Raw genomic sequence first — 16,094 nt, forward strand, 5'->3', positions numbered from 1 at the left:
TAGCATGGTTAAATGATTCCTTTTGTGGAAAAAATAAAAGAGCAATGACACTAAAAAATGACCCCATTGTGTTGCACACCACTCTCCTGATTTTTCATTCATGGTAGAGGAACTTTCCTTGAATTCAAGAAGACTACATTATAGACATGGTGGTTTACTTGACTGTTGGTTAGGAGTCTGATTTCTTGCCAACTAGCAATGCAAGCTGCAGTTCTGGCTTTGATACATTTGTAATTTCTACTTTTCAAACAGAAATTTGGAGGCAAAGTGAGAGAGAATTTGTGATTTGAAATCTAGCTCATGACACAATTTGTAGCATGGTTAGGGCTACCTTCAAGGATTCTAACCACAAAGATGGTAGACCAGGAGTGGATAATGAGTAATAGAGGGAGCAGACCCACCTGCTGTGGATACAGACAGACATGGGTTCTGATTTGGGCTTCTCCACTTCCCAGCTGTGTGACCTGGGGCATGAGCCCAATAGCGCCCAGTTTCTTACTCCGTTGCCAACGTTGTGTTAGATCTTTCTTTTTCCAATTTATAAATCCAAATAGGTGAAAAATGAAATCCCATTATTATTTACATTTGGATTTACTTAATTGTTAATGAGGTTGTGTTTTTTTTTGTTGAGGTGGAGTTGTTTGTTACGTAACCATTGGTTATTTCTATTTTGTAGGAATGTCACTTCCACTCAAATTTCATTTGCCAAAACTGGTCCATGACAATGCCTAAATCCAAGGGAATCTGAGAACAATCCAACTGCACACCTAGAGTGGGAACCAGAAATATTAGGCAAACAATGATATTGACTACCACAGATTCTCAAAAGTGGAATTACTTGGTCAATGATAGGCATATTTGAAATTTCCATAAATATAATTTTCAAAATTCAAAAGTGATATATCAATCAAATTTCAATAAAAATGTACAAGAGCACCTATTTCCACCATCTTCTCCAGCTCTGGATGTTATCACTCTTTTTTTATAAATATTTTTATTGAAATATAACTTACATACAGTAAAGTGTATGCATATTAAGTGTACAGCTTGATATTTTTGTTAACAAAATAAGCATACCCATGGAACCAATACCTAGATCAAGAGATAAAACATCACCTGTACCCCAGATCCTCCTCCATGTCCATCTCAGTCATTAGCTCCATGATGTACACCACTATTCTGATTTATATCACCATAGATGAGTTTTGCCTATTTTTGAACTTCATAGAAATGGACTCATGCATGCATATTCTTTTGTATCTGGCTTCTTTTGCTCAATATTCTATTTGTGAAATGTCTCCATGTTGCTTGTAATAGTGCTTCATTCATTTCCATTGATGCTACAGTTTTATTGTATGAACATAACATAATTTGTTCACTTTATTGTTGATAGACACTTGGGTTATTTACTATTTTCAACTATTACAAATAATGTTGTTAGGAACATTCTCATACATTTCTTTCAGTCCACGTATATAAGCATTTCTGTTGTGCTTATATATCTGATTGGTATTACTGGGTAATATGGTAAGCTCTAATATACACAACCCAACAGTTTTCCAAAGCTTTCAATATTTCACCATTAATATGCCACATGTTGTACAGTTTTTAAACCTCTTATCAGATTAAGAAATTTTCTGTCAATTCCTAGTTTTCTAAGAGTTTTTCACATGAATAAGTATTAAATTTTATCAAAGACTTTTTCTGCCTATATTGTGATGATCATATATTCTTTTCTGTTAATGTGATGAATTATATTGTTGCTTTCTAAGTATTAAACCATTCTTCCATTCCTAGAATAAATCCAACTTGGTTGTGATGTATTATCCTTATAATTCTTGGATTTATATTGCTAATATTTTGTGCAGAATTTTTGCATCTATATTCACAAGAGATTTGGTCTATGGTATTCCTTTCCTATAATGTCCTTGACAGGTTTTAGTATCAAGATTATAATGGCCTCATGAAACAAGTAGGGTAATGTGTCATTCTCTCTTTTTCTAATTTCTGGAAAAGTTGAAGTAAGATTGGTGTTATTTTTTTCTTAAATGTTAGGGAGAATTCACTGTGAAGTCATCTGGGTCTAATATTTTCTTTGTAGGAACATATTTAATTGTGGAACCGATTTCTTTAATATGTATAAAACTATTTGGATTTTGTATATCTTCTTGAAATCAGTTTTGGTAAGTTGTATTTTTTACATAATTTGTGCATTTCATGCAAATTAACAAATTTATTATTCATAATATCCTCTCATTATCTTTTCAATATCTACAGATTCTGTACTGATGTCCTTTTTCCTTCAATGATACTTATAATTTACGCCTTCTCTGTTTTTCTTATCAGTATTGCTACACATTTACCAATTTCATCAGTCTTTCCAAAGAACCAACTATTGGCTTTGTTGATCTTTTCTATTGTCTGTTTTCTATTTCTTCGGTTTCTGCTCTTGTCATTTCCCTCTTTCTCCTTTCTTGGAGTTTAACTTGCAATTTTTTATTTTATTTTATTTTATTTTCCTGAGGAAGATTCTCCCTCAGCTAACATCTGTCACCAGTACTCCTCTTTTTTGCTTGAGGAAGATTCGCCTTGAGCTAACATCTGTAGCAAATCCTCCTCCATTTTGTGTGTGGGCCACCACCACAGCATGGCCACCAACCAGCAGTGTAGGTCCACATCTTGGAACCAAACCTGGGCCATCGAAGCTGAGCATGCCGAACCCAACCACTAGGCCACTGGGGCTGGCCCTTACCTTGCTATTTTTTAACCTTCTTGAAGTGAGGGTTTACATCACTGATTTTTAGCCTTTCTTCTTTCCTAATATATACAAACAAGGCTTTGAAGCTCTCTCTAAGCACTGCTTTAGACACATTGGACAAGTTATGATGTCATATTTTTATTATAATTCAGCTCAAAAAATATTTTATAATTTCCATTTTTAGTCCTTCTTTGATCTTGAGTTATTTAGAAACATATTGCTTAATTTTCCAATATTAGAAGATTTCTAGTCTCTTTTTCTTATTGATTTCTATCTTAATTCCACTGTGGTCAGAGAATATACTCTGATTTCAGCCATTTGAAATTTGCTGAGACTTGCTTTGTGGCCCAGTATATGGTCAATTTTGATAAATAATCCACGCACATTTGAAAAAAATGTGTATTCTACATTTATTGCATACAATGTTCTAAATATGTTAGGACATATTTGTTAGTCTTGTTCATTCTTCTATATCCATATCTTTTCTTTTGTTTGCTTATTTCATTGGTTATTGGGGGAGGTGTGCTAAAATCTCCAAACATGTTTTTAGATTTATCTATTTACGTTTATAGTTCTGTCAGTTTTTACCTAATGCATTTTGGAGCTATTTTATTTTGTGCATATCAGTTAAGATTTTTTTAAACTTGCTGTTGAATTAATCCTTTAATCATTGCTAAATGTCTCTCCAATATCTCTCATAATGCTTCCTGCCTTAAAGTCTAATTTGTCTGATATTAGCATAACTATAGTAGCTTTATTTTGGTTCATGTTTGCATAGTATATCTTTTTCAACACTTTTACTTTCAAATTTTCTATGTCTTACTTAAAGTATGTCTCTTAAAAGCTGTACGTGGGGCCGGCCCCGTGGCTTAGCGGTTAAGTGTGCGCGCTCCGCTGCTGGCGGCACGGGTTTGGATCCCGGGTGCACACCGACGCACCACTTCTCTGGCCATGCTGAGGCCACGTCCCACATACAGCAACTAGAAGGATGTGCAGCTATGACATACAACAATCTACTGGGGCTTTGGGGGGAAAAGTAAATAAATTTTTTAAAAAGCTGCACATAATTGTAATTTGTTTTTTTATCTTGTCTGACAATCTTTGCTTTTTAATTGGAGTACTTATTCCATTTATATTTAATGTGATTACTGGGAAATTTGTGTTTTAACCTCCCATTTTACTAGCATTTGTTTTCTATTTGCCCTCTCTTCTTTATTTTTTTTTTCTCTTTTACTGCCTTCTTTTAGATTAATTAAGTTGTTTGCTATTACATTTTTAACACTCTTGGAGCTTGTCTGTCATACATTTTTTATTAATATCTTAGTTACTCATGAATAAAACATTCCTTCTTGGCTTATTAAACTCCACCTTAAGATAGTGCTTTTACCACTTTCCAGTCATAGTAAGAACTTAATAACACTTCAGCTCCATTTGTACCTTCCCATCTTTTGTGCTGTTATCATGTGTTTTAATTACACATATATTTTAAACTTCAAAAGATATTGTTGTTGTTTTGAATAGTCAATATTTATGTAGATTTACTCATATCAACTATTTTTAGTGTCCTTCATCCCTTCTTGAATTACCTTGTTTCCATTTGGGATCATTTTCCTTTTGCCTAAATAACTCTTTTTAGTATTTCTTTTAGTGCATGTCTGATGGTTATAAATTCTCTCAATTTTTGTTTCCCTTAAAACTTTTTGATTCACCTTCATTTTGAAAAAAAATTTGCCTAGTTGGAACATATTTTTTCAGCACTTTAAAGATGTCAGACCATTGTCTTCTTTCATTATTTCTTTTGAAAATTCAGTTGTCAAGGTTATTGTCACTCCTGAAAAGATAACGTGTCTTTGTTCTCTAGTTACTTTAAAATTTCTCTCTTTGTTTCTGGTATCCATCACTTTTACTTTGATGTACCTATGTCTGGTTTTCTTTCTCACTGTACTAGTTTTCTATTGTTGCCATAAAAAGTTACTACAAAGTTAGTGACTTAAAACAACGCAAATTTATTATCTTACAGTTTTGTAGGTCAGAAGTCCAGTATATATCTCACTGGCTAATATCAAGGTGTCAGCAGGGGTGAGTTCCATTTTGGAGGTTTTAGAGGAAAATCCTTTTTTTTTTTTTTTTGCTCACTCAAGTTATCAACAGAATTCAATTCCTTGTGCTTGTAGGACCAAGGTCTCAGTTTTCTTGCTGGTTATAAGCTTAACGGGCCATTTTCAACTTTTAGAGACCACATGCATTCTTTGGCTCATGACCTCTGTCTTCCATCTCTAAAGCCAGCAATGGTTGGTCAAGTCCTTCTCACTCCACATCTTTCACTAACCAAAACTGCTGCCTTTCTTTTCCACTTTGAAGGGCCCACTTGGATCCAGGAAAATCTCCTTATCTTCAATCCAGTTGCTTAACAACCTTAATTCCATCTGCAACCTTAATTCCCTTCTACCATGTAACATAACATAGTCACAGTTCTGAGGATTAGGATGTAGACATCTTTGGGGGTGCATTATTCTGCCTGCCAGTCATTAAGCTGCCTCAGATTCATATAGCCTCTAGAACATGTAGCTTGAGACCTTTCCTCAATGTGTGGAAAATCCTTGGCAGGTATTTCTTCAAATACTGCTTTTGCCCTCTTTTTCTCTTCATCTCAGATTCTGAGTACATATATGTTAGAACTTTTCACCAAGTTATCTATGTCCCTTATTCTCTTTTCTGTATTCTCCAATGTTTTTATCTAAGCTTTAGTCTACATCATTCTGTCCACTAATCCTCTCCTCTGTTCTGTTTAATCTTTGTTAAATTTATCTATTGAATTCTTAATTTCATTTATTATACTATTTAATTCTTGAATTTTCATTTGATTGTATTTTATAATTTCCATATCTCTGATAAAATTACCCATCTTTTCCTTTATTTATTGAATATATTAATTGTAGTTATTTTAAAGGCCATGTCTGTTAACTCCAACTTTTCAATCACCTGTGCGCCTGTTTCTGTTGTTTGTTTCCTTGATTTTTGGTCATTTGGTCCTGTTAGCATATCTGGTAATTTTTTATCTGGACTTTGTATATGGAAAATTGTAGTGGTTCTGGATGATATTATCTTCCTCAGAAGAAGATAAAATGTTTATTTCTAAACAACAGCCGGAGTGGAGGTAGATCACCTTGATGTAGCTGAGATTGGTCTATTGCCAGTTTAACCTTACTCATATGGTGCAGCACTTTCTGGGGCTCAAATACAAATCTAGGTTGTTTACTAGGGTCCCTTGGAGATCCCTGAATTCCTGTTTTTGCCTTCCTGGCACTGTGATATTCCTGGATCTGTTTAACTTTGTAGCATTTTGGCAGCTGCTTTATGCTTCATTTCTTTGCCTCTCATCCTGAAGGGGCAAGGGTTAAAAGTCAGCTAATGCCTCAAGTGGAAATTTCATGTGGAATGTTAATAATACTTCTTTGCAGCTACCTTTTTTTTCCCCAGGGAACTTGTGCATTCACATCCCAGCCACTTGGTAGCTGTGTCCTCCAGTTTTGGTCTTCCTGGCGCAGTAAGAGTATTGCAAGCTCTAATTGCTGCTATTTGTTTGGCCTCTACGCCATACACTCTGTGAATTGGACAATTCTTTGCAGGGAGAAAGCAGCAGCAAACGGAAGACTTATCTCAATGTTTTTTCATTCACTATAATTTGTCCTCTCATGTTCTGGCTGCCTTGGTTTCCCTCTAATGTCTTTAAATAGCTTTATAAAAATATCTGTCAAACATTTATAGTTACTGTCAATGGCAGAATTAGTTTGATACCAGCTCCTCCCTTGTAGCAGAAAGCAAAAGCCTGAGGCATAATTTCCAAATTATAATTTTTATATTTAAAATATATATATATCTGTGTTAGAGACACCTTCCAATGGTATATGGAAGAAAAGAGACATCTTCTGGCCTTGACATGTTGTTGAGAGTTTAGATCAGTCCTATACTACGGGAGGAGAAAAAGCATAAAAGATATATGAGCAGACCAGCCACATTCCAGTGAAGCTCAGTATCCTTGAGACTGGCGCCTTCCCTACAGTTCAGCTAATATGATCTTCTTCCTCCTGTTCCCCTGCACTCACTAGGGTCCAACAATTTGAAGGTGAGACAAAATGAGCACCAACGAATAACCCACTATCATGTTTTTAAAATCTTTTTGGCAATTTGGTAGGTAATTTTAATTGGCATTTCCTGACTATTAAAGAAGTTAGAATACTTTTTCTATGTTTTTTGGCCATTTAGATTATATATATATATGCAATGTGCAAACTCATTTATTTCTTACAACATCTTCTGGCTTGTATTATATACTGCACATTAAATTATGAAACATAGTTTTTATGACCATTTGCTCTTAAGGAATTATTATTTAAACCCTGTAAATAGTATAAACTTTCAAACGGGCCATGTCCCAGACCTTCTAGGTACACCATGATTTAAATCTCAAAACAACTTTATGAGGTAGGTGTTCCACTCTACTATTGAAAGGCGGAATCAGCCTTAGAGAGTTTAGGCAACTGGGTCAAGATCATACAGCTAGTATGTAGGAGAATGAGAATTCAAATTTATATCAGTCTAATTAAAAGCTATCTTTCCAGTTCTAATAGTAAAACTAGAAGCAAACTATGGATAAAGAACATACATATACTGTTGCCAATGCCTGTCTTCTGATACCCAGTGGGGAAAAAAGTGGAAGATTCTCAACCAAAGAGAAATTATGAGTTACAATTTCTCATCACTCTCCAGAGTATGGGGTACTTTGATAGAGGAGAAGGATAGATGAAATAATTTCAACAGCGTAGGGGTACCCCAAAAGAAACTGGGTCCTCCAGAAAACTGTGTCTAGTCAGAGAAGGAATAGCATGACCTTAAGCATGTGTCAGAGATTACAATAACACCAGCACAGACTAATGATATGAATTCTTTCCAGGCTGTTTAAGAGAGAAAACCATTAGGATTTTTATCTTATGAAACCAGCCAAGTCTTGATTTTTACGAAAATTAGCAAAATATTCAAGGTTCAAGCTATCGAAGCACATGGAGGACTACTAGATATCCAGAGTCTGAACAATTAAATTACATCAAAAATGGCCAGACATTCAAAGGCAGGTTTGCTAAGGCATAGTAATTCACCTTTAAATCAGGTAGCTAAAGGTCAACTATGAACTTTCATTTCAAAAAATAATATCAGCATCTAAATTCAGACTTCTGTATCATAATCAAATTGCATCAGCTAGCATTATATCTAAGTCCTTCACATTTCATATATTTTAGGGAATAACCTAGTGATTACAGGGGAAACAATCTCATTACACTACCACATTTGTTTTATGGGGTCTTTACCAATGGCCAGGGCTCATTTCCAAGTCACAGTAATTTTCAAACTAGTATTTTTTAGAGACTAGAAAAAAAGAGTGGCTAAATGAGACAAAAAGATTATTTTGCTCTTACATTAAAAAGCCTGAATATAAGCAAGTGAGGGCTGTTATGTTGGTATCATGAGGCCATCAGGGTATTCCATTGTGTGATTATACCACAATTTATTTATTTGTTCTCCTATTATGGATATTTTGAGCTGTTTCCAGTTAAGAGCTATTATGAACACTGCTACTGAACATTCCTTTATATATCTACTAGTGCAGCGATTCAAGTTTCTCTAGGCCAGTAGTTCTCACCTAGGAAATGTTGATTGTCACAGTGATTGGGGAGTACAACCAGCATTCAGAGGGTTAGGGCCATGGATGTTAAACATCCTATAATGTCTGATACTACCCAGTACAAGCAAAAATCATTCCCCCTCAAAATATTAATATCATACTCCCCTTTGACAAGCACTACTCCTGGGTATATACAAAATAGGAGAATTTATCAATCATGCGGTATGCACATGTTCAACTTTACAACTAGTTGAACAAATTTACACTCCCACCAAGAGTTTATTGCTTGACATCCTTTATAACACTTGGCATTCCTAGACTTTTTAATTTTTTCCAATCAAGCAGTTATATGATGATTCCTTCTTTAATTGCTTTTGTTCTCTCGAAGTTCCTGAGGAAGGATCCTGAGATGATGCTGCTGAAGCTATCCTTACTGCAGATGAAGTGCAGCATATTTTATATGAGTTGCAGGATCAGTAGGACATCACTCAAGAGAAGCTATCAAAGATGATAATGATGTCTTCTATAAAGAGGTTCAATATCCTAAGATGGCAAGGAATAAAATGAGTAAAATGAATAAGGAAGAGGAGGAGGAAAAGCAGATTCATGAAGCCCAAAGAACCCAAAATAGGTTGAACAAAAAGAGGTCTTCACTGAGACGATTTATAATCAAATTGTCAAAAGTTAAAGACGAATAGCACATGTGAAAATCAATAAGGAAACACTGAACTTAAACTGTATTTTAGACCAAATGTACCTAAACAGACATATACAGAACATTCCATCCAACAGTAGCAAAATACACATTCTTCTCAAGTACACATGGAACATTCTCCAGGATAGATCATATGTTACATCACAAAGAAAATCTTAAAAATTTTAAGATTGAGATAATACCAACTGTCTTTTTCCATTCCAATGGTATGAGACTAAAAATCAATAACAGGAGGAAAATTGGAAAATTCATAAATACGTGTAAGTTAAACAACACAATACTGAACAACCAATGGATCAAAAAAGAAATTAAAAAATGTCTTGAAACAAAAGAAAATGAAAATACGACCTACCAAAATTTATGGAATGCAGGAAAAGCAGTTCTAAGAGGGAATTTTACAGTGATAAATTCTTACATTAAGAATAAAGAAAAATCTCAAATACAGAACCTAAGTTTACCCTTCAAGGAACTAGAAAAAGAAGAACAAACTAAGCCCAAATTAGGAAAAGGAAGTAAATAATAAAGATTATAGCAGAAATAAATAAAATAGAAAATAGATAAATAATAGAAAAGATCAACAAAACTAAAAGTTGTTTTTTTGAAAAGATAAACAAAATTGACACTTAGGTAGATTAAATTTTAAAAAAAGAGGACAAAAACTCAAATAAAAAATCATAAGTGATAGAAGAAACATTACAAGTGATACCCACATAGCCCAAAGATAAACCCATGTATATAAGGTCAGCTAATATTTTTTTTTCCCCCAAAGCCCCAGTAGATAGTTTTATGTCATAGTTGCACATTCTTCTAGTTGCTGTATGTGGGACGCGGCCTCAGCATGGCCGGAGAAGCAGTGCGTCGGTGCGCGCCCAGGATCCGAACGCGGGCTGCCAGCATCGGAGCACACGCACTTAACCGCTAAGCCACGGGTCGGCCCAGGTCAGTTAATATTTGACAAGGGAGGCAAGAATACTCAATGTGAAAAGGATAGTCTCTTCAATAAATGGTATTGGGAAAACTGGATATTTACTTGCAAAATAATGAAATTAGACCCCTATGTTACATCACTCACAAAAATTAACTGGAAATGGACTAAGGACTTAAATGTAGGCCTAAAAACGTAAAGCTCCTAGAAGAAAATATATGGAAAAATCTCCTTGACATTGGTCTTGGAAATGATTTTTTGGATATGACACCAAAAGCACAAGTAAAAAAATCAAAAATCAACAAGTGGGACTACATCAAACTAAAACATCTGCACAGCAAAAGAAATGATCAACAAAATGACAAAGCAACCTATGGAAAGGGAGAAAATATTTACAAACCATATATCTGATAAGGAGTTAATATCCGAAATATATAAGAACCTCATACAACTCAACAGCAAAAACAAACAAATAATGCACTTAAAAAATGGTCAAAGAACCTGAATAGACATTTTTCCAAAGAAGACACACAAATGGTCAAGAAGTATATGAATAGGTGCTCGACATCACTAACTATCAGGGAAATGCAAATCAAAAACCACAATGAGATATACCTCACACCTGTTTGAATGACTATCATCAAAAATATAAGAAATAACAGATGCTGGCTAGAATATGGAGAAGAGGGAATCCTCATGCACCATAGGTGGGGATATAAATTGGTGCAACCACTACGGAAAAACAGTACGGAGGTTCCTCAAAATGTTAAAAATAGAACTACCATATGATCCAGCATTCCCACTTCTGGGTATTTATCTGAAGGAAATGAAAACAGGGTCTTGAAGAGATATCTGCATTCCCATGTTCAATGCAGCATTATTTACAATAGCCAAGACATGGAAACAAAAAAACCTAAATGTCCAGCAACAAATGAGTAGATAAAAAAACTGTGGGATATATTTTATATATATATACACACACACATATGATTTACCCACATAAAAAGGAAATCCTGCCATTTGCGACAAGGTAGATGACCCTTGAGATCATTATACTAACTGAAATAAGTTAGACAGAGAAAGACAAATACTGTATGATCTCACTTATACGTGGAATCTACAAAAGCCAAACTCATAGAAGCAGAGTGTAGACTGGTGGTTGCCAGGGGCTGTGGGATGGGGTAAATGAAGAGATGTTGGTCAAAAGGTACAACCTTCCAGTTATACGAGGAATAAATACTGAGGATCTAATGTATAGCATGATAATTACAGTTAATAATACTGTATTAAATACTTGAAAGTTGCTAAGAGAGTAAATCTTAAATGTTCTCACCATAACAATGAAAACAAAAAATCGTAATTATGTAAGGTGAAGGATGTGTTAACTAACCTTATTGTGGTAATCATTTCACAATATATATGTGTATCAAAGCACCACATTGTACACCTTAAACAATGCTATATGTCAATTATATCTCAATAAATCTAAAAAAATATAAATGGACTAACATCTGCAATTCAAAATTCCAATTGCCATTTTTGCAGAAATTGATAAGCTGATCCTAAAATTTATATGGAAATGTAAGGGACCCAGAATAGTTAAAGCAATCTTGAAAAACAGGAACAAAGTTGGAGCACTCACACTTTCCAACTTCAAAACTTACTACAAACCTACAGCTATCAAGACTGTGTGGCAATATATAAGGAGATCTATAAATCAGTGAAATAGTATTGAGAGTCCAGAAAGAAACCCTTAAAATTATGTTCACTTGATTTTTCGACAAAATTGGTGAGACAATTCAGTGGGGAAAGAAGTTTTTTCAACGAATGGTGATGAGACACCTTGATCCACAGGCCAAACAATGAAGTTGGACTCCTACCTCACACCACATAAATAAATTAACCCGAAATGGAACATAGACCTAAATGTAACAGGTAAAACTATAAAACTTTTAGTTTAAAAAACACAAGAGTAGGGGCCAGCCCGGTGGCATAGCAGTTAAGTTCACGTGCTCCTCTTCAGTGGCCCGGGGTTCGCAGGTTTGGATCCCAGGCATGGACCTATGCACCACTTGTCAAGCCATGCTGCGGTGGCATCCCATATAAAGTAGAGGAAGACGGGCATGGATGTTAGCCTAGGGCCAATCTTGCTCAGCAAAAAAGAGGAGGATTGGCAACGGTTGTTAGCTCAGGGTTAATCTTCCTCACATAAAAAACAAAAACATAGGAGTAAATCTTTGTGACCTTGGATCAGGCAATAGTTTCTTAGATATGACACCAAAAGCACAAGCAAGAATATATATACACATAAAAATTAAAAATTTTTATTCTTTGAAGGACACCATCAAGAAAATGAAAAGACAACCCACATAATCAGAGAAAATGTTTGCAAATCATATATCTGATAAGGGACTCGTATCTAGAATATATAAAATATATAAAGACTTTTTAAGATTCAATAATAAAGAGATAACTCAATTTAAAAATAGGCAAAGGATCTAAATTGATATTCCTCCAAAGAAGATTAAAAAAATGGCCAATAAGCATATGAAAAGACACTCAAAATCATTATTCTTTACAGAAATGCAAATCAAAACCACAATGAGATATCATTTCACACCCACTAGGATGTCTACAATAAATAAAGACGGACAATAGCAAATGTTGGCAAGGATGTGGAAAAATTGAAAGTCTTGTACATTGCTGATGGGGATGTAAAATGGTGCAACACTTTGGAATAGAGTTTGGCAGTTCCTCAAAAAGTTAAACACGGAGTTGCCATATGAGCTAGCAATTTCAGTCCTTGGTATCTATACAAGAGATTTGAAAACAGATGTCCACTCAAAATATCCTACACTAATATCCATAGCAGCCTTATACATCATAGTGAAAAATGGAAACAACCCAAATGTCCCTCAGCTGATGAATTGATGAACATAATGTGATATAACCATAAAAATGAAATATTATTCATCAAAAACAAATAATGAAGTATGCTACAACACAGATGAACCTTGACACCATAATGCTATGTGAAAGAAGCCAGACACAATGTATGTTTCCATTTATAGGAAGTGTCTAGAATAGGCAAATCCATAGTTACAAAAAGCATATCAGTGGTTCCCAGTGCCTGAGGCGGGGAGCTGGAATTGAAATTGGCTAATAATATGTAGAGGGTTTCTTTATGGGATGATAAAATGTTCTAAAATTAGGTTGTGGTGATGATTGTACAACTCTGAGTATGCTAAAAACAACTGAATTCTTCACTTTAAATGGGTGACTTGTATGTTCTGTGAATTATATTTCCATAAAGCTGTTATTTTAAAAATAAACTAACACGGACATCTTTAGATGAATTGCCTATTGAGAACCAGATTTATGGCCCAGCTCGACTTCAGATAAGGCAATCCAGTATACACACTGGTGTTCGGATTTCCAAAATGTAATCAAATTTTAACCACATATTTCAACAAACAAAAATTTTTGAGAGGAGGAATACAAACATTGAGGCATGCTAGATACATCATATTAGGATGACAAATGAGCATAAGCAGGAATAATTAATCCGTAGAATTCTGGCAGTTTATTCGCAGTCCTCCTTTCTCCAATAATCAAGGAAACAAAGACCTAATAAATTTAAAATGATCAAATCCATATTCTAAAATCCAAGTCTCTTACAGATATATAATATTGAGACTCAGAAGAAAAGCTACCACACTGAGATCTTTACGAAAAACAGTAGGAGTTGAATGGACAGAGGAGATGGTGGGGGGAACAGCATCAACCAACTATTTATTGTGCATCTAATATGTGCTCAGAATGAGCAAAGGCATGGGGACAAATATGAGCATTTGTTTGAGAAACTGAGAGGCAAAAAGAGTCTAGAACCACTGTTACGGTGAGCCTGTTGGAGACTTTTTTTTTATGCACATCCAACCCACAAATCAAAACATATTTGGCATCTGATAGAAAGGTAACATAGGAACATCCTTGATTCCAATGAGGTTTGGGGTATTATTAAACTACGCAGGTCCATCCTTGTATATAGAGGCAATTTAGTTAATAAAATCATCAAGAGCAGCCTTAAAAAGAGAAAGATGTTGGAAAAGGACAGCACTGAGCTGGAGGTTGTAGTGCTCTGGTTGCCAGGCAGCCAGTCCCAGGCCCTCTTTTGTTACCGTGGTGATGTTTGGAGAGCTTACCTAAATACTCTGAGATAACATCCAAACTCTTCACATCCTTTTAGCACCAACTAGTCATGCCACTTCTTTTTCCTCCTCCCCTGGTGTCTCTACCCACACTGTCATAATCTTATGAAGTTGATGAACCTACAAGTGTACCTCCAATGCCCAATGCCCAAGGCAAGGGAATGATGCTGATTCGCTTACCCAAGGCAAATAAAGGAAAGGATAGTTGAATGAGAAGATCAAACAAGGTTATTCAAATAAAAATAACCAAAACAAAATTATTCTAAATAAAAAATTCATATATTTGGGGGATAATCCAGGATCTGCCCAACTTTATGTCATGAAAACGACATTGGCTTAGTAATCAGGAAACTTGGCTAGTAGTTCTGATGCTCTGTCACTTAGCACTGTGTGATCTTGGTCATGTTAGTCTCCTTTTCTGGGCCTCAGTTTCTTCATTTGTAATAAAAGGGGGTTGAACTATAGTACTTGTTTTTAAACTTTTCTGGCCACAATCTTTAGTAAGAAAACATTTTACATCACAACCTAGTATACATATATACATACCAACAGATTTGAAACAAAAATTTTACAAAGCTATCCTTATCCCTACTATGTGCAATGCACTCTGGCATTTTCTGTTCTATTCTTTTTCATATTTTTAATTACTGGTTGTGACCCAATAAATTGACTTCATTACCTCATCAATGCCTCACAACCCACAGTTTAAAGAACTCTGTACTATTGGGTATCTAATGGTTCCCTATAGTTCTAGCATTCTATGATTTTTGTGGTGTGACTTTATCTTCCTTATAGAACAATAGTAACAATAGCTAGCATTTATTGAACTCCTAGTATGTGCCAGACACTGTTTTAAGTACTTTATCCATATGAACTAACTTAATTTTTCAACCACTGTGACTACTCTTATGAGTCCAGCTTTAAAGATGAGGAAAATCAATGTGGCTGATATCTGCATCAAATTTAGTGGACTACAAAATAAATTTCATGATGTATTTAAAGTGTTCTAAATATCTTAGAACATCACCATTTTATAAAATAAAGTATTATCTTGTCTGCTTTTACTATTTTAAGCTCTGGAGGAGACTATAACAAACTGTCCAGATCTGAGGGGAGAAAAAAATCAATAACCTAAATGATACCCATTATTGGCTCTAAAAGTCATTTCTCTTACTTATTCTATTCTTATGTAATTAATCCTAAATCAAGTGCTTATAATGCCACATCAGGGAACATTCATACATAGGTGTGATAGCTACTCAAGTAGACACCTTAATTCTTGGGGAGATGCACTATCAGCAGATTGTCAGTAGAACAATACAAAAGACCCCAAATGTGTGTTCATAGTCACTGTACACCTTTATTGTGTGCAGTAATGTAAAAACAAACATGGGTGCTATTTCTTCCCTATTCCAGTAATTACCCAACTACTGAGCACCACTGCCAATATTCATCCCTTATGAATTAGTTGGAAGGGCCCAGAATATGATGATATATTACTATTATATATAAATTCCACCTAGTATATAGTTGAGGGAGTGCGGATGGAGCAGATTTGAAAGACTTCAAACCAGTTCTTTTTGGATAAACAATAGAGATAGTTGATATTTAATAACTTATGCAGTAAATCTAACAAAAATCCATAATTTTATTTATTCATTCATCAATTACTATTGAGCACCTACTATATACTAGATACTGACTTTGGCACAGGAGGTTCAGCAGCAAACATAACATGGTACCTATACTCAGGGAGCTTACTTATTTTGTGTTTTGTAAGTTTGGATTTTTGTTTATTGTGTTTGTTT

This window comes from Diceros bicornis, chromosome X (assembly GCF_020826845.1).
Source record: "Diceros bicornis minor isolate mBicDic1 chromosome X, mDicBic1.mat.cur, whole genome shotgun sequence".
NCBI lineage: Eukaryota > Metazoa > Chordata > Mammalia > Perissodactyla > Rhinocerotidae > Diceros > Diceros bicornis.